Genomic DNA, 21,291 nt, shown 5'->3' with positions numbered 1-21,291 from the left:
TGGCTGTTTAGGTGGTGCTAAGCAACATTGGGAGGTCAGAGTCCTAGCCAGTCCTAGCCTGATTGTGTTCTAGGTATTATATGCCTGAGCCTTTACTTACTTGGAAATCCCTATCTCCTACATCCTAGAAATCTGAGCATAATTTTAAATTTTATTTTACTTTTTATGTTTTTATTTTAAAGTGTAACATACATGGAGTAAAGTGGGTGAAACAGTATCCTAACTGTAAGACTTGCTGAGTTTTAAAAGTATCCATGTCAAGATACTGAATATTTCAAACATCCCATAAGTTTCCCTCTATTTTCTCAGACAGTAACTACCCTCTCTTCAGAAACATCCACTATTTTGATTTCTATTATTATCTAGTAGTTCTGTTATTGAACTTCGTACACGTGGAATCATATCATACGAACAATTTTATGTGTGGCTGCCTTCACTCAACACAGTGGCCATGAGATTCATTCATGCCTTGAGTGTGTATTTGAATACACGCTCTTCTTAATTCCAGTGCAGTATTGCATTATGTTAGTATACTTCAATTTATTTTTCCGTTTTCCTTATTTGGGGCATTTGAATTATTTCCAGTTTCTGGTTATTCTGAATAAAGCTGCTTTGGACATTCTAATTAGGATTCCTATAGGAGTCGGATTGTGGATAGAAAGAAGTCTAACCTCAGGAGGTTGTACCAAGCAACTTTCCAAAGTGGTTGTGCCAATTCACACTCCACCAGCAAGGTTTGAGAGTTCAATTTGCTTCATATCCTTGCCAACACTTTATATGACAGTCTTTTTAATTTAGACAGTCTGTGGGCGTAGGTTTGTCTTATAGGGCTTCAGTTTTTCTTCTCCTGATGAGTAATGACTGTGAATATCTTTTCAACTTTTGTTGCTCATTTTGATTTCTTTTGTGACGTACCTTTTCGAGTTTTTTGCCCATTTAAAAAATTGGGCTGTGTGTCATCTGATTATAGATTTGTGGAAGTTACCTCTAAATTCTGGACACAAGTTCACTGTGGGATAGATTTATAATTAATATCGTTTTTCAGTTTGTGTCTTGCCTTTCCAGTACCTGATGGTCTTCCCATAAAAAGGTGCTCTTAATTTTCAATGAAGTCTTATGAATTTGTTTCCTACGGCTGCTGTAACAAACTTAGTGGCTTAAAACAACACATTTCTTATTATACAGTTCTGCATATCAGAAGTCAGACGCAACTCTCACTAGGCTAAGATCAAGATGTTAGCAAGACAGTACTCCTTTCTGTGGGCTCCAGGAGAGAATTCATTTCTTTGATTTTTCTAGCTTCTAGGAATGCAGCTTCTGCATTTCTTGGCTTGTATTCCCTTCCTCCATCTTCAAAACCAGTAACCCTATTGCCATTTCAACCTTAATTCTCTTTTGCAATGTAGTCTAATACACACACAGATTCTGGGAATTGAGACCTGGACATCTTTGGGGAGCTATTATTCTGTCTACGACATCATATTTATCAGTATTTTATTTTGTGGTGAGACTTTTTATTTGTGTGTGTCCTTTTTAGAAATCTGACTGTCTCAAGGTTATGAAGATGTTCTGTGTTCTCAACCAGAAGCTTGATTTATTTTAGCTTTCAGGTTTAGGTCTATAATCTGTATAAAATTAATTTTGGAGATAAAGGTCATTTTTTTTCCACTCATAAATATTCACTGGACCCAAACACATTTATTGAAAAGATCTTCTTTTCTCAACTGAATTGCAATCCTGTGTTGTTCAAGTTATTCTGTAAAGGTAGATCTGTGTTTGGAATCTCTTTTGTTTCTTCTTGTATTACTTTCCTAGGGTGGCCCGAGGAACCTACTACCAAAATGGGGGCTTAAGACAAAAGAAATGGTCTCAGCTGTGGATACTGGAAGTCTGTAATCCAGATGTTGTAGGACTAAGCTCCCTCTGTAGGCTGCCGGGGAGAATCATTTCTTCTTCCAGCTTCTGGTGGCTCCAGACATTTCTTGGCATGATTCCAATCTCTGCTTTCTTCCCAGTGGGTCTGAAGTCTGAAATGTCCCTCTGCTTTTCTCTTACAAGGATGCCTGTGATTGGATTTAGGACCCACCTTAACTACATGTACAATCTGATCACATCTGTTTTTCCAAATAAGATCCCATTCACAGGTTCCGGAGTTTGGGACACAGATACATGTTTTTGGGGCTACCACTCAACCTACTGTGCATTTCATTGGTCTATTTATTCTCACACTAATACTCAATACCTAATGTCAATTACTGTAGCTTTACAGTAAGTTGTGAAATTGAATTATATAAACATTTCAACCTCAACTGCAAATCACTAGGGGTCCGTTTCAAAGCAAAAGGATAAGTAGCTTTCAGTCTGAGGTTAATGAAAAGGATGCTTAAGTGCCTCTCTGGTATATAGGACTCTGCACAGCCTCATTGTGAGGGTCCTCTTGGGACGTTAATAGAGTTCTTGTATGTGGAGTTTTCACTGCTCTTCTGCCTTAGGAATATCAAACTCTTCTTTGCTCAATTATATTTAGCACATGCTTTGAATGAGCAGCTAAAGTCATTTCTACTTTTATGATTGGTGGCTAACTATATGAGTACTTCTGTTGTTCTTCCAGAAATAATAGACATTTTGACAGAAAGTAGAGGCTAATCGCTTCCAGAAACATCAGACAATTGGGGAGAAAGAGGTGCCCAAGGAATTCCAGGGTTCTTCCCCATTCTCGGTGAGGTCCTCTGAGATTCTCCTCCTGTCCCCAGCATGAAGGTTATATCCTGGCTTGTCCTAAATGCCATTCTCTGAACATGAATGATCCATTGCCACCTCCATCCCATAGCTCACACTGAGTCCTTGATGTCTTAGTCTACTCTCATGGACTGGGAGGCTTAAATGACAAATATTTATTTCTTACAGTTATGGAGGCTGGGAAGTTTAAGATCAAGTTGCTGGCAGATGCAGTGTCTGGTGAGGATCTGCTTCCTGGCTTATAGACAGCTGCCTTCTACCTGTGTGCTCACATGGCTTTTCCTTGGTGCCTGCTGGCAGGGGTGGGGAGGATGAGCAGAGGAGAGGGAGAGAGAGATAAGAAAAGAGCAGGCTCTGGTGTCTCTTCTAATTATTTTAAGGTATTAATCCCATCATGGGGACACTGTCTCATGATCTCATCTAAACCTAATTACCCCTCAGATACAGGAGTACTGATGCATAGGGGCACTTGTACTCCAGTGTTTATAGCAGCACTCTCAACAATAGCCAAATTGTGGAAAGAACCTAAATGTCCATCAACTGATGAATGGATAAAGAAATTGTGGTTTATATACACAATGGAATACTACGTGGCAATGAGAAAGAATGAAATATGGCCTTTGTAGCAACGTGGATGGAACTGGAGAGTGTGATGCTAAGTGAAATAAGCCATACAGAGAAAGACAGATACCATATGTTTTCACTCTTATGTGGATCCTGAGAAACTTGACAGAAACCATGGGGAAGGGGAAGGAAAAAAAAAAAAAAGAGGTTAGAGTGGGAGAGAGCCAAAGCATAAGAGACTCTCAAAAACTGAGAACAAACTGAGGGTCGATGGGGGGTGGGAGGGAGCGGAGGGTGGGTGATGGGCATTGAAGAGGGCATCTTTTGGGATGAGCACTGGGTGTTGTATGGAAGCCAATTTGACAATAAATTTCATATATTGAAAAAAAAATTAGAAAAAGTCCTTGAGTAGGAAAGAAAGGACAAAAAAAAAAAAAAAAAAAAAAAAGGAATAAAGGAGCTAATGTCCAAAGATTCAAAAATAAATAAGTAAATAAACCTAATTACCCCTCAAAAGCCCCACCTCAAAATACCATCACATTGGGTTTTAGGGCCTTACATGTGAATTTGGGAAGGATACAAATGTTCAGGCCATAGCACTTGGCATACACTTACCCACTAGCTTCCCCTGGTGGGGAAGCCATCATTGCTCTTGAGTGGAGGGCACTTACTATATCAGGCTCTGGATTATGTGCACTGCTTAATTTAATTCCCCAAATAGGCTTAGAAGATAGGAATCATCATTACCAATGTCATTACCTTTATAAATGGTAAAATTGAGTCTTGAGAGGCTGAGACCTTTCTGAATATCAGCCAGCATGTTGCGAAGGCAGGGATCCATCCCAGGTGCTTTAAATCAGTGGCTCTCAAATTGCGGTTATTGGACCAGTGGAGTCAGCATTGCCTGGGACCCAGACCTACTAAATCAGAAGCATTGGTGGGGCCCAATGATCCATTGCAACCAACTTCCCAGGAAATTCTGATGCATGCTCCAGGGGAGAATCACTACTCTAAATAAGTATGAGAAAGAAAATTATAGATAATTGGTTACTTATTAGTGGAGTTGGTTGTTTCCATGTTAATATTGGGTATATGTTGATGTGAACAATATTCATCAGATGTATTATAACATTAAAACAGGAACTTGTGGCTTAAAACCACCGTATGAAAAACCTCCCCAACTTCCAAGGCCCATTTTAAATTTCACCTGCTCCATAAAGGTTTTGTTTTGCTTTATTTTGTTTTGCCTTGATCATTTCCATTCACTTGTATCACTCCTGTGGTTGATGTAAAAATATCATCTATTCATCTCCTTCAGGGTTGGGGCTATCTTTCATCACTTTGATTCAGCACATCAACAGGAAGTGTTTATTTCCTATATACCATTTGCTGAATAAATATTTGCTGGATTATGAATGGGATTCTATTTACAGAAAAACTCTGTTTGGCTCCTTCTTCTTAAAGTTTTATACCAGAATAAATATATATTTAATATATATATATATATGCAAAAAATATATAAAATCAATATCAATATATATGCCAATATGATATCTATCTATATCTATATCTATATCTATATCTATATCTATATCTATATCTATATCTATATCTATATGTACAAGCTAAAGGTTTTATCCCTTTTCACTCTGGTATATATTTATTTTGAACTATTGCTAGCTCCCAACAGAGAGGAACACCCCATTACATTACTTTATAACAAAATCCACAGATACTTCCTAAATATGATGTTATTATTATTATTTTATTTGAGAGAGAGGTGGGGGGAGAGAGAAAGCGCACTTGTGGGGGAGAGGCGCAGAGGGAAAGAACGAGAGAGGGTCCCAAACAGGCTCCACTCTCATTGCAGAGGCCGACGCGGGGTCGATCCCATGACTCTGATATCAGGACCTGAGTCCAAATCCACAGTCAGACACTCAACTGACTGTGCCACCCAGGCACCCCCTAAATATGATATTAAATTGAAGGATAATACATAACGGTTTAAAATGCCCAAGCATTAAGGGAATAGGAGGGCTAAAGAAGGAAATTGGGAAATCTAAAAATATATAATTAATTTTTGGAATAACTGAACACGGGACACATGCTGAATTGGCTTAAGATGAAATAAATTTTTGACAATGCTATTACTTTCTGTTGCCTCCTATCTGCCTATTTCCAGTCCATCCATATGCTGTGCCCATTGTTATTTAACACAATACTATTAGGAATTTGGTCTCGTTAGCAATAAAGCTAGACCCTGGTATATCCAAGTAACATTTTTGTCTAGTTTGCCATGTTTGTATTTGTTTGCACTAGTAAGAAAGTCTGCTCTTGCATACATGGTCTGCACCCCTGGTTTCTATGATTATATGCTGCTTCATTCACCTGATATATCTTTGCATCCTAAGCAGGGTCCACATAGGGTCAAAGAAGGACTAGCCAATGAGTACTTAACTTCGCAGCCACTTGGCCCTACAGATTCTATGGGATGCGGTGGATGTTGCTGACATCCATGATTCTCAGCTGACCAAGACTAATAGGGAGACTAAAAGCCAAGAGACTGCATTAACTGTGATGCTTGTAGAGCTAGTTCAGGTCTTCCTGATGGGTTGGGAGGGGATGAAATAATGTTATGCATTAACTGGATCTCCAAGAAAAAAAAGCTTGATTGTAGCATTTTCTGATTTCAACTCACCAGCATGAAAATGTGTACAATTAATTCTCCAGCGTACTAGTGCGCAAAATGGAAATGGATTTTTTTTTTTTTTTTTTTTTTTAAAGAACCAACCCCAATGCTTGCCTCAAATGCTTTAATAACAACCAGGGACTTAGCAACAAGTAAATACACAACATATTTCAAATATGTTTTGATTTTGGTTAAAACGTCATCCTATGCTAGTCAATACAAGAACTGAAGGTTGAAATTGAGAAAAATCTCTTTAAATGTCTATTTCAGATTTGTCTCAGATACGTACTTCTCTCCAAGAACTAATTTTTCACTTCCTTTCTTCCTTGAAGCCAAATTTTACCACAATCTTTGATATGTTCAGAATCAATAGAATCGTGTTTCATTCTCCAGCCCATGTGTGGACACAAAACTTTCAGATACAGTGTCTGTGGTCGTGCAGGAAGAGATGGGGACTGAGGACAGGAGAGTATTTCTTGTTTTAGTTTATGTTCAGTAAAAACTCTTGCACTGCATATTAGGTAGGTTCCGAGGAATGAGTCTGACCAATGAAAGTGGGTAAGAATCTGAACAGAAAGAAAGGATGTATTGATGGTAGAGAGATAGTGGGTATATTTTTGATGAGCTAAAACTAGTGATGAATTTTCTTATACAACATCCACGAACATCTGAGAAATAGGAGAACGTTCTTTGTCTTAATGTTTTGCTCCAAATACAGAAGAAATATTTTGTCATTTGTCCTGAAATATCTGCAATCATTTTTGTCCTAATTGAGTAAATAACCTTCTGGAAATTTGTATAAATGCACAGATTTGTAAACTGTATTAAAAAGAACATTTTTTTTGTGAGTCTATTATGAAATCTATGATCATAAAGGAAAAAATCAAAAGATGCAGACCAGCAGAAAGGATCAAATTGGTGACATTTTCATGCATATACTTTCTGACATTGGATTGTAATGCTATTTTGTTGCCTTTTTTCCTTGAAAGACTTTTCCATGCTAACAAACACTATCTACCACATGACTTGAACTGGCTTTACAGAATTTCATTATGTGGGTGTCCCCTAACTTAACCAGTCCCTTTTGTTGGATGTTTAGATCGTTACCAACTTTGCTATTCTATGCTGTGCTATGGTGATCATCTTTACAGCTTAATTTTTGTTCACACTGTACTATTTTTTTCATATAATATGCATCTACATTATTTTCTTGGTATATAGATGTGGGATTACTGGTCAAAGGTAAGAAATACTACTGGAATTCTTTACTTAAAAAATAGATGTGGAATTTTACGTCAAACATGTTATCCGGATTTCTTATACACATTACCAATTACTCTCCCCAAACTTTGGACCAATTTATATACCCATCAGGCACGTGCTATCACATGTGATGTAATGCATTTCCCTACCACAATTTCTTTTTATATATTTTCCCAGTATAATAAGTAAGACATTATAATAACTTCTCATTGTCTTACTTTTCATGTTAGGAATGTCTTTTAACATGTTCAGGGGCACCTGGGTGGCTCAGTTGGTTGGGTGGCCGACTGGCTCAGGTCATGATCTCGCGGTCTCTGAGTTTGAGCCCCGCGTCGGGCTCTGTGCTGACAGCTCAGAGCCTGGAGCCTGCTTCGGATTCTGTGTCTCCCTCTCTCTCTGCCCCTCCCCTGCTTGAGCTCTGTCTCAAAAGATGAATAAATGTTAAAAAAAAAAAACCTAAAATGTCCAGCTATTGGGTCTTTGTTATGTTAAGTAGGATGTATTTGTTACCTATGGCCATCTTAGAGGTATCACAAATGTAGCCATTCAAAACAATCACAATTTATTATCCCCAGTTCTGTACGTCAGGAGCTTGGTGAGCTCAGCTGGCTCCTCTGGCCAGAGTTGCACAGGCTGAGATTAAGTTGTTGGCAAGCTGGACGCTTATCTAGAGGCTCTGAGGGGGAATTTGTTTCCAAGCTCATTCAAGCTGTTGACAGAATTCGGTTATTCAGACTGCAGAGGTGAGGTCCCTGTTTCCTTGCTGGCTGTCAGCCAGGAGCCTCTCCCAGCTCCGTGAGGTCACCTGAATTCCTCACCATGTTGCCCCCCACCTTCAAACCAGCAACTTCCTGTGGAGTCCTCCTCATGCTTTGACTTCCTCGGATTCTTCTGCTGTTGCATCTGCTCTGCCTCCAGCTGGAGAAAGTTCTCTGCCTTTTTTTTTTTTTTTTTAATGTTTATTTATTCTTGAGAGAGAGAGAGAGACAGAGTGTGAGTTGGGGAGGGAGGGGCAGAGAGAGAGAGAGAGGGAGGCAGACACAGAATCTGAAACAGGCTCCAGGCTCTGAGCCTTCAGCCCAGAGCCCGAGGCCAGGCTCGAACTCTGGAACGGCAAGATCATGACCTAGGCCGAAGCTGGACGCTTAACCGACTGAACCACATTGATGCCCGGAAAGTTCTCTGCTTTTAAAGGCTCATGTGATGAGGTTACCCCCTCTTGCATAGGATAATCCAGGCTGTTCTTCCTGGTTTAGGTCTAGAAACTTAATTATATCCGTAAAGTCCCCTTTGCCACATAAGGTTGTTGTATTAGGATTCTCCAGAGAAACAGCTGATGGGATACGTGTATATATCCTATTTGAATATGTTCAAATATATAATGATTTATATACATTATTATATATTATAATGCGTTATTAATATTGTATAATAACATGACATAATGTATATTATGCATTATACATATATATTTAAACATAATATTTATTTAAAAATATATATTGATTTATTATGAGGAATTGGGTTATGTGATTATATGGGTACTGAGGAGTTCCATGATCTGTGTCTGCAGGTTGGAGATCCAGGAAAGCTAATGATGTACTGACAGTCCAAGGCCCAAACGCCTAAGGACTGGGGGATCTGATGGTATGAATCCCAGTTCGATGAGGGCAGAAGATGCCATGCGATGTTCAGGCTCAATCAGTGAGGCAGAAAAAAGAAGTCGTTTCCTCTTCTCTCTGCCTTTTGTTCTATTCAGGCCCCCAGTGGGTTAGATGAGGCCCACCCACCCTGGGGAGGGTAATTTACTTTACTGAGTCTGTCCGTTCAGACGCTAATCTCAGCGAGAAATACAGACACGCCAAGAAATAATGTTTCATTTGGGCATCCCATGCCAGTCAAGGTGACACAAAATTAATCGTCACGTAAGGTAATATGTTTTTCCATCTCAGGGGTTAGGGTGTGGGTATTTCTATGGAGCCATTCTGTCTACCACATCATAAAAGGACTTCACTATTTGATTTGCCTACCACATTCTAAAGCAGGAATATGAGGCTTTTGTCTTTGGGAACTGAGGGAAAATGTTCGCAAACATTTGTAATAGAATTATTTGCCACTATTTTTTTAAATGTTTATTTTTTTTTTTTGAGAGAGAGTGAGAAGAGGAGGGGCAGAGAAAGGGGAGGTGGTGGAGGGTCCAAAGCAGGCTCTGTGCTGACAGCAGGCAGCCCGACTCGGGACTCAGACTCAGGAACCGGAAGATCATGACCTGAACCGAAGTCAGACACTTAACTGACTCAGCCATCCAGGCGCCCCATATTTACTACTTATTTATTTAAAAAAGGACATACTCGAAAATGCTCAAAAGTAGCATGAACAGCACAAAGAAGTCCACGTACCCATTGCACAGCTTCAACAATTATCAATATTTGGCCAATTTGACACAGCTATTTGTTCACACCCTGCTGTTTTGTGGTTTTGATATGTCTTTTGGTGCAAAAGAATCATTAGTGGCAAAGACAAATGAAACTTCATATTTTATTGGGAATTTTAATAGTTTCATACAATACAAATTAAAGAACAAAACAGTAACAGTTTAACAAAGGCAAAAGAACACTAGTGTTTTCCTCTCATTTACTGGATGGGAAATCATGTGCGCAGTAGTAAAATCTTGCCCAACTTACATAATTGCCATTCTGATTCATTGACATTTGGGTTTGTCTCACATTATAGGATTCTCTTATTTCATTCATGTGCTGGTACATAAAGGAAAGTTGAATGAAAGCGTGTGTTTGAAGTAGACAGCTTGTCTCAGAGAATTTAAGAAATGAAACCCAAGTTGCATGACATTTCTGCTTATTTTCTTCTTTTCTCTCGATGCCAAGTCTTGGGTGTTTGCAGGGTAAGTTATAAATAAAGCTTACTTAAGAAGATATTTTACTATTATAACACGATTACTGGCCGTCATTGGGGAGTACGGAGTTATATATAGACCAAAATCTGTGGCTAATCCAAAAATAACATTTCTGTACTTGCAATGTGTTTTCATATCATATTTAACCGAGCATGTGCTGATGTTCTGGGAATTTAGTTTGAACAGGATAATAAAAGTATACCATAAAAATCTGGCTTCGGTCTATGAACACCTGGCTCAGAGACTAGTACAGAATACTCTTTGCAAGTACTCCCTTGAATAGGGAAATCACGTTCAACTCTTCTATTTAAAAGGGCTCTGCTCGGTGTAAACATTTAAAAATTAAATCACATGTAAAATACATAGTTTGGAGAATCATCCTCAACTTTGTAATTTATTACCACACTGCATTATCTCTTACTCTTTGCTTCTCCCAGTTTTAGAGACTAACACATTCCTCTTTGAGAAAATCGAACATTTGTGCCTTTGTTCCAAACTTTCTCATCTCCTCTGGAGTCACACTCCATTAAATATCACTTCTTTCGTCTCTCTCTGTCTTTCTTGCATTTTCAATCACTCATATTTAATTTCTCAGTCACTTACAAGTAGACACAACTTCTGTCCTGAGAAACACAGTTGCTCTATTTCTTTTTCCCTTTACCAATGGAGGTATTAAATACCTACTTTTTCAGCACCCATGTGGTTCTAAATTCATTCTAATTTATTTTCTGTTCACTGTGTCTACACTGCGTTCTGAACACCCCCTAGCTACTTACTATTCACTGAATCCAATAGCCACTTTCTCTGTTGTCATAGTCTTTAACCTCTTGTACCAATGGTCGACCATTAACCAACTAACCCACCATCCTTTGCTAATATCTCTCCTTCGTGTCTTTTTAGACACTTTGTTTTCCTACTCTTGTGCTACTCCTCCAACTACTCTCTTCTCTTCCTTCAATATGATACCCATTTAGATACAGGTGTTTAAATGGAGCATCTGTCTCTGGTTGCTTCCTTTTCTATTTTGCACTCTCCTCCTGGGCAATCTCAGTACATGACTTCAACTCTACTTTCCTCATAAATGGCTTCTAAGTCCACGTTTACACCCTGAGTTTCCCCCCAAAGTTCACTCTCAATTTTCCAATTTCTGGCTTGACATTTCTATCTGGATGTTCTTCTAGTACATTTCTATTTTGCAATTCAAAGAATTGAACTCATCTTCCCTTTTAAATCTGTTTCCCTCACTATTGTCCACTTTTGTCACAACCACTACCTTGCCATTAGGCTCAACCTATCACGGCCATCTTTGATTCCTGTCTTTGCTTCCCATTGTCAAAACAACAAACGTTGATAAGCCTGTTTGATTCTATACCCATAATGAGTGTCTACCTCTGTAAATAAATAACACTTAATCTGTCATTTCCAATTCCACGACCTCTTTTGTATTTCAGAACTCTATTATAATCTTTGAGCAGGAATATTGCAAAAAATATCTTCACTTTTTTCTCTTGCCTGCTCCACCCAGTTAGCATGGGAAGTCTTGCCAGTTCAATCGATTTTAGTTTTTATGTTATCTGCTGCTTCAAATCTTCAATGAGTCTCTCTTTTTTCTAAGTTTATTTATTTATCTTGAGAGAGACACAGATGGTACAAGCGGGGGGTGGGGGGTAGGACAGAAAGAGCGGGAGAATCCCAAGCGGGCTCTGCACTGTCCGTACAGAGCCCTGTGTGAAGTCAGACTCATGAAACTGTGAGATCATGGCTTGAGCTGAAATCAAGAGTCAGATGCTTAACAGACTGAGCCACCCAGGCACGCCAACTCTTTCTTTTTAAAACAATCGTTCTCAAGTGGGAGCAATTTTGCCTCCCAGGGAATATTTGGCAACATCTGCAGACACGTTTGATTGCCATAACTGGAGACAAGGGTGCCTGGGATACTATCAGATACCCTACAATGCACTAGACAGTTCCCTATAGGAAAAAATGATCTGGCCCATAATGTTAATGGTGCTGAATTTGAAAAACCCTGGTCTAAAGAATAATCCACAAATAATTAATTTGGCATTCTTATTTTCTTCTAACTTTATTTAAAACCCCATGGGATTTTTATAATGGTTCCTCTTTTCATTTCTTACACACTTTCCTCCCTCACTGGTATTTTTTTCTTATCTTCTTCTTTTATTTAGAAAAAATCCTGGGGCCCCTGGGTGGCTCAGTGTGTTGAACATCCAGTGGTCAGCAGATAAGGAAGATCAAGCAAAGGAGGCAGAAAAGGAGAAAAGGCAGGTGAGTGCGGATTCCATCTCCTCATTAGATTGTCAACTGTGTGAGGACGGGAATCCCGTGTGTTTGTTCGGTTGTTACCTCTTTTTAGTATTGCATTCACAGGAAGCAATAGTAAGTGCTGACCGAATGCATAGGACAAGGTATCGATAGCTCGTATATGAAGCAGAGTTCTTCTTTTCTGGGCTACCAGATTCGTGATTTTTTTTTTGAGGTACAATTGGTATATAACTTATAAGATTTAGGAGTACTTTCTGAAAGTCCTTCTCTCAGGTACAGCGATTGAAGATGTACAGATTCTTCCTTTTCAGATCCAGATGTGTCTTCCAAATGTCCTCTGGTCCTTTTGACCTGGTGGCTCTGACCCAGTAGGGCAGCCATTGGGTTATTCTTTTATTCTTCTAGATCGATCATGCAGGGCAAGGTGCTGTCATCTGGACTAGCTGTTTTTTTTTTTTTTTTTTTTTTTTTTTTGGCTCCTCTAAGACTCACAGATGATAATCAGCCTGGGGTTGCATTCTCAGGGAGCAAGAGGGGCCTTAGGTCTTTTCTTCTTTTCTTCTACGCTTTCCATATTTTCTTTTCTCCCGGCCTATCACGTCCTCCTGTTTGATGCTTTCGTGTTTTGGAGGAGAGTCACTTATGACCTCTCAAAGTCTCTCAAAGAGACTTTCACAACTGCCCAGGCTTCTGAGCCTTAATTTAGTACCATGTGCAGCACCGAGCCCTGCAACCAAGGACCCAGTGAGTCATTTTAGTCCTGTTACTCTGGTAATATTGTAATATGGGTACAACAAATTATCTCCTTGTTGGTGCCTAGAAACCGTGTATGTTGACCTACTTACAAATGTTCTCCACATGATGCAAAACTATACAGTACGGAAGAATCTACTTGGACATACATTTTAGAGTCCAATGATATAACAAAGAATAAAACTCAGAATTTCACTTTCAAAATTTTTGCCTCAAGAAAAAGTAGCAAATTTGATACATGAGGCTCATAACTATCAATAAAAAAGGCAGAGCAAGTGTAAGAGAATATGGTTTTGAGTTTTACCTTTCAAATGTTCACGTATCACTGTGGCAATTCTAAAGTTGGAGAGATCTGATAACAAATATGTCAGAATGACTGAGAAATTAGCACTGTCTTTCGGCCAACAGCCGAATGCGGTAGGTACGATTTTTGAAGGGAAAAAAAATGAAAAGAAAAGAAACAGCAAAAGCAGTGACCTTCAGAAGAACCAAACTATTGTCCTTCTTAAGTTGCCTGCACTTTCATGAAAATGTCAAGCATCTTTGTACTAATGGCTTAGAACATCCTTCTATTTAAAAGCTGGTAAATGTGAGAAAGTAACGTAGATCTGTATTTCTAAACCTACACTAATGTGGTCATTTGGGCATGATAACAGTAAATGTGTTAAGTGTGTGTCACGTTTCAGAGTCCATTGCCTTACTCCATAAAGGCAGCTTTCATCCAAGGAACTCTATAGGGAGGGTGGATTTACAAACTGCTATCTTGCTAATTTTGGTCTGCAAATTTCTGATGACCAACTTTACATAAAAATCTGTCAAATCATGAGACAAATACGAGACATAAATGACATTTCTTTTTGTGTGGGCTCCTATGCTTCATAAGAAACACTAGAAGCATTTCCTCTCTCCGAATTAGAAAATGTAGTGGGCTATAGTTTGAAAGTAACACTTATGCAATGTGTTACCAATCTTTGATGAAATCTAAGAAGAGACGGGGCCATTTGCATTAGGCTAAAATGGTTTTCAAGCTTTATTAGAGTTAATCAAATATAATCAAAGAGCCCTCTGTCAAATGACATGCAGGCTGAATAAATGGTTCTGCAAAGAACAAACCCTTTTTGTGTTGAAAGTAATTTACAGCTCATATTTTAAATTCCCCCCCTCATCTACTTTGTTATGTACTATTCTCAAGCTTTCAGGTTACCCTTAAATTCACACATGTCAAATATTGTGCTAAAATTCATTCTTGGGCGATCATTATAATGACTTTAAGAAAGCCATTTTTCTTTGGTCTTGTTCATTGTCATAAAGCCAGTGAAAGGCATTAGCATTTGTACTGGTTGTTGATTTGGTCTCCTTGTGCCGCCATAACAAAATGCAAGAGACTGGGTGGCTTAAATACCAGAAACTTATTTCCTCATAGTTTGGAGACTGGAAGTCCAAGATCAAGATTCTAACCTGGTAAGAGAGCTCTTTTCCTGGCTTGTAGATGACCAGTTCTCCATCTGTGCTCACATAGCTTTCTTTCACTGGTGTGTTTGCCCAGAGATGTCTGTTTTCCTCTTACAAGACCACCAATCCTATTGGATCAGGACTCTGCTTTTATGATCTTATTTAACCTTAATTACCTCCTAAAAGCCCAATATCCAAATATAATCACATTGCAGGTTAGGACTTCAATATACGAATTTTCATGGGGCAGGGAGCAAAATTCAACCCATAGCCCTGGCATAACAACAGATCTAACTACAGTATTTCCAGTGGTTTAACATCAGTGTTTCAATTTCTACACTCAGCATTTATGGAGCATGTACTCTGAACCTGACACTGTGCTAGATTTGGAGCATTGAAAAGATGAATGAAGAGCCTTCTGCCTGTCAGCTTGTAGACGAATGAGCGAGACTGATGTGCACACCCACTAACATCATAATACCATGTGAGACGCAAAAAGAAATGTGCACATGCTCTTCCAGAAAGAATGTCTCTTTTCACTGTATTTCCCATCAATATATCTTTTTTCTTTTTTTGAGTAGGGTTCGTGTCCAGCGTGAAGCCCAGTGCGGGGCTGGAACTCACGACCCTGAGATCAAGACCTGAGTTGAGATCAAGAGTCAGATGCTTAACTGACTGAGCCAACCAGGTGTCCCTCCCATCAATATAAATGAATCCGTGATTGTGTTTTTTTACATAGTAGTGTCCATTATTTTCTGCTCAGCTCTCTGACATATCGGGCACTGTGCAGTGAGTTATGCCCAGACTATGTTATGTTTTAGATAGAGTATTTTATTCCTGAGCTACTCTGGGATCTTGTGCCAGATCCTACTTGCTTCAGGGACTGTGACAAACTTGTCCTTGTGGCATCATTTCTTAGCATTTTTTCTCTCTCGATGTTCAATCAATATGAGTTGGAATGTTAGATGATTTTCACATCCTCTCCAAGTCAATACATTGCCCCTATCAACTAGTAGGACTGCTTTAAAAATTTTTTTGTAAGTTTATTTATTTATTTTGAGAGACACTAGGGGTGGGGAGAGGATGAGAGAGGGGGTAAGAGAGAATCCCAAGTAGGCTCCACACTCCCAGTGTGAGGCAGATGTGAGGCTCGAAGCCATGAACTATGAGATCGTGACCCGAGCCGAAATCAAGAATTGGGCTCTTAACCCACTGAGCCACCCAGGTGCCCCTAGTAAAGACTACTTCTAACTGTAGTTGAAGCACTTGCCACTTACGAAGAATAATTTCTTGCCGACTATGAATTAAAATTAAACGAGTGTTAAAGTTTTACAATTGCATCAATTTGTTTTGATGTAAAATAAAATTAGGTGAGTCCATACACCAGTATGTTATGTAGTTTACGCTCGGTCATCCTTTCATTAGTCATGAATCATTCTGAAATCATGGGTGTCATGTGGGGCCAATATTAGGACTGTAGTTAATACCCTTTTGAAACCTCTTTAATATCAATGCCAGTATCGGAACTTTTCAAGGATGTTCGACATTTAATTTCCCAAATTAGGCTGTGAAAGTTCAGGAGACACCCTAAAATTTGCAAGCAACCAGCCCCAGCTTTGTCTTACCTGCTTCCTCAGTACTATTGTAACTGTTAAGTTTTAAAACTGTTACTATGTGTTTTGCCCTTTTATTTACTTTAGCCAGTGGACACACCTTTTCCTTTTTAAACTGGTGTGTCAGTGGCCTTTTCCTTGTAATAACAGTTGACATAATCCTGTTGATCTTTAAGAAAACACTACCAAGGAAAAACACTGGCTATTTCCAACTTTCTCAGACCTCGGCAAAGAGGGAAGTAGGTCTGAAACAAGGGTCAGGTGGAGAAAGAGATACCAATGGGCGCAACTAAGAATTTCAGGTTCTCAGGCATAGTTCTCTTTGCTTTGGATTTACTTCTTTGCCCCTGGCCTAGGATACTGAATTGCAACAGTAATATTTTTCACCTGTGAGACTGGGAAACGTTTTAAACAAGCAAAAACAGGGGCACCTGGGTGGCTCAGTCTTCCGAGTGCCCTTCGTCGGCTCAGGTCATGATCTCAAGGTACGTGAGTTTGAGCCCTGCGTTGGGTTCGTTGCTGTCAGCCCAGAGCCAGCTTCAGATCCTCTGTCCCCTTCTCTCTCTGCCCCTCCCCTGCTCATGCTCTCTCTCAAACAGAAATAAACATTTAAACAAGTAATAACAATTATTGCTGGCATATACTCAAGAATATGAGCATTCCAGTACTTTGGTGGCAGCAGTGTGAATTCTACTGTCTTGGTAAATAAACCTGACAGTGCTCATTTGAATCAAAATGACTATACGTTATATGGAAATTCTAGTTCGTGAATCCTAACTTACATTAAAAAGTGGGTGGCTCAGTCGATTAAGCTTTGGATTCTTGGCTTGGGCTCAGGTTATGATCTCATGGTTTTGTGAGTTTGAGCCCCACATCCTGCTCTGTGCTGACAGTACAGGGCCTGCTTGGGATTCTCTCTCTCCCTCTCTCTGTGCCCCTCCCCCTCTCATGCTGTCTCTCTCAAAATAAATAAATAAACTTAAAGAAAGGTCACATTTGATAAAGGACATATATAGAGTAATGCTTTTTGTAGCATTGTTTATAGGCTCAACAAACCGAAAGCAATCTGAATGCCCCTGAATAGGGAAATGAATAAATTATGGCATGGGCACATGTCTGCACGCACGAACACACAGTGGGAAATGACGTATTGGGATATATAAATGTCCCAAACAAGAGGGATGCTTACAATAAATAGTGAGGGGAAAAAAGCAAATTCAAAGTAAAGGGAATAACACCAACCTGTTAAAAAAAATTACAAACTGGGGCTCCTGGGTGGCTCAGTCGGTTGAGCTTCCGACTACGGCTCAGGTCATGATCTCGCGGTTCGTGAGTTTGAGCCCCGCGTCGGACTCTGTGCTGACAGCTCAGAACCGGGAGCCTGCTTCGGATTCTGTGTCTCCGTCTCTCTCTGTCCCTCGCCCACTCATGCTCTGTCTCTCTTGCTCTTAAAAATAAATAAACCCTTAAAAAATTAAAAAAAAAAATAAAAAATGATAAACAGGTTATGTGGTGCTCTTTTCTGGCTGGAGCCAGGGAAGATGCAGAAGAGAATAAAAAGATGGCTCCTGCTATGTCAGGAACCCCTAAGAAAAAGGAAAAGACAAACCAAAACAAAACAGACCAACAAAAAAAACTTGAAAATCAAATGCTTAAGAAAGAAATTAGCCCAAAGGATGTTTTGAAAGGCAAGGAGAAAGCTTATCTATGAAAAAGATAAGCTATCACAAAGAATATAGATGGATGTACAGAACCGATACGAGAATAGCTAGGATGGCAAGAAAAGCTGGCAAATTCTCTGCCCTGCAGAACCCAAATTGGCACTTGCCATCAGGATCGGTGTGACCCCCAAATTCTGAAAGGTGCTGCGTCTTCTTTGTATTCGCCAGACTTTCAGTGGTACCTTTGTTAAGCTCAACAACGCTTCCATTAACTGGAAGTCCGTAAGTGAATGTTTTTCATGCATGGTTATGGCAGAATCAACAAGAGTTGATTGCCGCATCTCTTAGTAAATATGGCATTGCTGGAGCGGAGGATGTAATTCATGAGATCTACACTGTTGGCAAACCCTTCAAAGTAGCAAACAATGTCTACTGGTTCTTCCCATTATCTTCTGAACGAGGTGGCTGGAAGCACAAGACCATTCAGGGGCCCCTTAGGTGGCTCAGTCAGTTAAGCGTTTGACGTGGGCACAGGTCATGATCTCATGGTCGTGAGTTCAAGCCCAGCGTCTGGCTCTGTGCTGACAGCCCAGAGCCTGGAGCCTGCTTCTCCCTCTCTTTCTGCCCCTCCCCTGCTCACACATGTACTCTCTCTCAAAAATAAATAAATATTTAAAAAATTAAAAGAAAAAGACCATTCATTTTGTAGAAGTTAGAGATGCTGGCAAAAGGGAAGACCAAACTAATAAGCTTATTAGAAGTGTTAAATAACAAAAATTCAACTGAGTACATTTTAAAGATCTAATGGGTTTATTAATTGATTTGTCAATGGGCCAGCATTCCATCTAGCAAGTAGAAGGGATCTCCAAAAGGATAGAGAAAAGGTTTAAAGGTAGAGAGGGGGTGGAAGAAAGGAGATTATAAGCAGAGAATCCATTGTTTCAGGTAAAGTTGCTTTCCTAAGGGGACCGAAAGGGTCTATCAGTAAATTTCCTAGCGCTGACCAGGAAATTCCCATGTTGACTGGCTAAAGGTTACCCTTGTAGGGGCTTGAAACTGCAGTTAGATTAGGTGTTAAGTCTTGGTTTACTGACCTGGGGCCTTAACCTAAGTGATACCACTTTTGGGTCTGTGGTTTTCTTAACAGAATAATAAAGTAAGGTATCTATCATGATTATTTTTGTAATCTGGTCAGTTAATAAACAGTTACTGCTTCCAAACTGAAATGTAAAACAAACAACCCCCCTCCCCAAAACAACAAGAACAAGAAAAAGAACAACAACAACAACAACAACAAACAGGTTATGTGGTTGACCAAAGACAAACTGGGACAAGTACACACCCAATTCTTTACATTTGTTACCTAAGGGAGGTATGGTGGGGGGGATCATTTACTTTCCATTAATTAATTAATTAATTAATTAATTAAATCAGAAAAGGGAAGACACAGGCAGGAGAAAAGAAAAGTAGAACACCATCCTGGTGATGGGTGCTAGGTGAGAGAAGGGCTGGATACCAATATGGCAGCCAGCCTCATTCTCTCCTCTCTAATGGGAACAGAGAGCTGCTTCTGACTTTTTGAGTGCAGAGATTTGGAGAAGGATGTTGCCTAAGGAGAAGGAGTATGGCTGCACTACCCAAGTTGCCTGCAATTCCGGATAGCCCCTCTTCTCTGTAGAGTTGTGTTCAGGTTGCCCAGGGCCAGTCTCCTCCCGGTTATGTGCAGTCGTGCGGTAATATCCTGCCTCAGGAGAAGTTCTGCCCTTACTTGCGCCAAGCTCAAGCTCCTAGAGTGTAGGGATAAGGTCAGTGGAAGGCTATTGATGGATGAAGGCACATCAACTCCAGGCATGAGCGGAAACTTCTAGATGAGTCAAGAAATTTGCCAGACATCTATACTCTTCTCCTCACCCCACCCACAGAGCAAATACTGATTTGTGTGTGGATATCACTGTCTAAAGTTCTTCTAGGAAAAAATATGGCACAATACTATGTTAAGTTATTAATCTGTGCTTTTTATGACACAATAATATGCTTTCTCTATTATGTATATTATCTCTCTATTAGGTATACATATTATATATGTCTATTTTATATTTATCTTTATATTTATGTGTCTTTTCCTCCTCATTTGTGCAAATAGTTGGTGCTGGGGAAGTGTGAGGCAGGATCATGTTTCTGGCTATTAAGTTCCAATAACGCAAGTCTGAAGAAGTCATGAAAGATTGCCAGAAAAGGCCAAATGGAGGATTTGTGGGCATTGACCAAGTGCTTGGGCCAGACACACGATGGGAGGTGAATTTTCCAGGCTAGAAGGAGATTCCAGTGGGAATAGGGGAGTGTCAGGAGGAGATGGGAGGAGTCTGTGGGAGCAAGGACATAAGGTCCTTGCCTGATTTTCAACCATATAAAGAAGGGAATAATAAGACTTCATGGAGGAAATAGATGCTTGGAACTGAGACAAATGAGATTAAGGGGATCCGTTCTTCCAACAACAAACATTTTAGAATTATAGAAAATGTTGTACTGAATATTCTAATGTCTCTGTGCAAGAGTTTTTCTGTAATTTATGCTTTAGAAGTTGACTTGCTAGGTACTAACCTTCAAACTTTGCTAGATATTGTGAAAATGCCTTAAACATTAAACCAATTTGCCCCCTCAATCTCTAACCTTTCTTTTCTCAAGTTTAAACTATGCTCCATTTAGTAAAACTTCACTGTTCATTCATCATCAGGAATGTACACTAAGAATTTGAAAGTTCCTGTTTCCCCTCCTTCCTCACCACTACTTACTTTTGAATTTTTTCCAGTCTTGGGGACATGAAAAGGTACCTTGTTTTAATTTGCATGTTCCTATGACTAGCAAGTTACTTTTTTTTTTTTTTTTAATATCTTCCTTGGTCATATAGAGATTCTCTTCGGTGAACTGAAGGTTTATATTGATTTCTCATCAGGGCTTTTTGTGGTCTTACTTTTAGGATATTTTTATGTATTCTATATTAAATTTATTTCTCAAAAGTACTGTAAATATTTTCTCTGTAGCTAGCCTTTTAACTTTGTTTCTGGTCCCTAATGTATAAAGATTTAACATCTTTATGTCATCAAATATATAGTTTGTACTTGAGGGCTTAGTCTTTTTTTTTCTTCATAGACTTTATTTTTTAAAGTTTTAAGTTCATACAAAATTGAGCAGAAGATACACGATCTCCCATACACCTTCTGTTCCAACTCCTGTATGACCTCTTCCATTATCAGCACCCCTATCAGAATTGTACATGTGTTACAACTAATGAATCTTTCTGTATTTTAAGGAATCTTGCCTGACTTTCCTCGTATAAGATAGTCTCCTACATTTTCTTCT

General features: G+C 39.4%; 1 long non-coding RNA gene and 1 pseudogene across 1 annotated transcript in view; both read left to right on the top strand.

The window, feature by feature from the left end:
• The window catches only part of LOC147577556 (uncharacterized), a 53,322-nt gene that overhangs the window by 10,975 nt on the left and 21,056 nt on the right, over positions 1 to 21,291 (top strand). The window contains exons 2-3 of the long non-coding RNA XR_015255860.1: positions 8,829 to 9,185; positions 12,356 to 12,455. This is a non-coding gene — a long non-coding RNA (uncharacterized LOC147577556). The remainder of the gene's footprint in view (positions 1 to 8,828; positions 9,186 to 12,355; positions 12,456 to 21,291) is intronic.
• On the top strand, positions 17,947 to 19,164 carry LOC112849791 (large ribosomal subunit protein uL30 pseudogene; annotated as a pseudogene).

The sequence above is a fragment of the Puma concolor genome, chromosome C2 (assembly GCF_028749965.1).
Source record: "Puma concolor isolate L17-30 chromosome C2, mPumCon1.1.hap2, whole genome shotgun sequence".
In the NCBI taxonomy this organism is placed as follows: Eukaryota; Metazoa; Chordata; class Mammalia; order Carnivora; family Felidae; genus Puma; species Puma concolor.
This window is presented reverse-complemented; position numbering and strand designations above follow the sequence as displayed.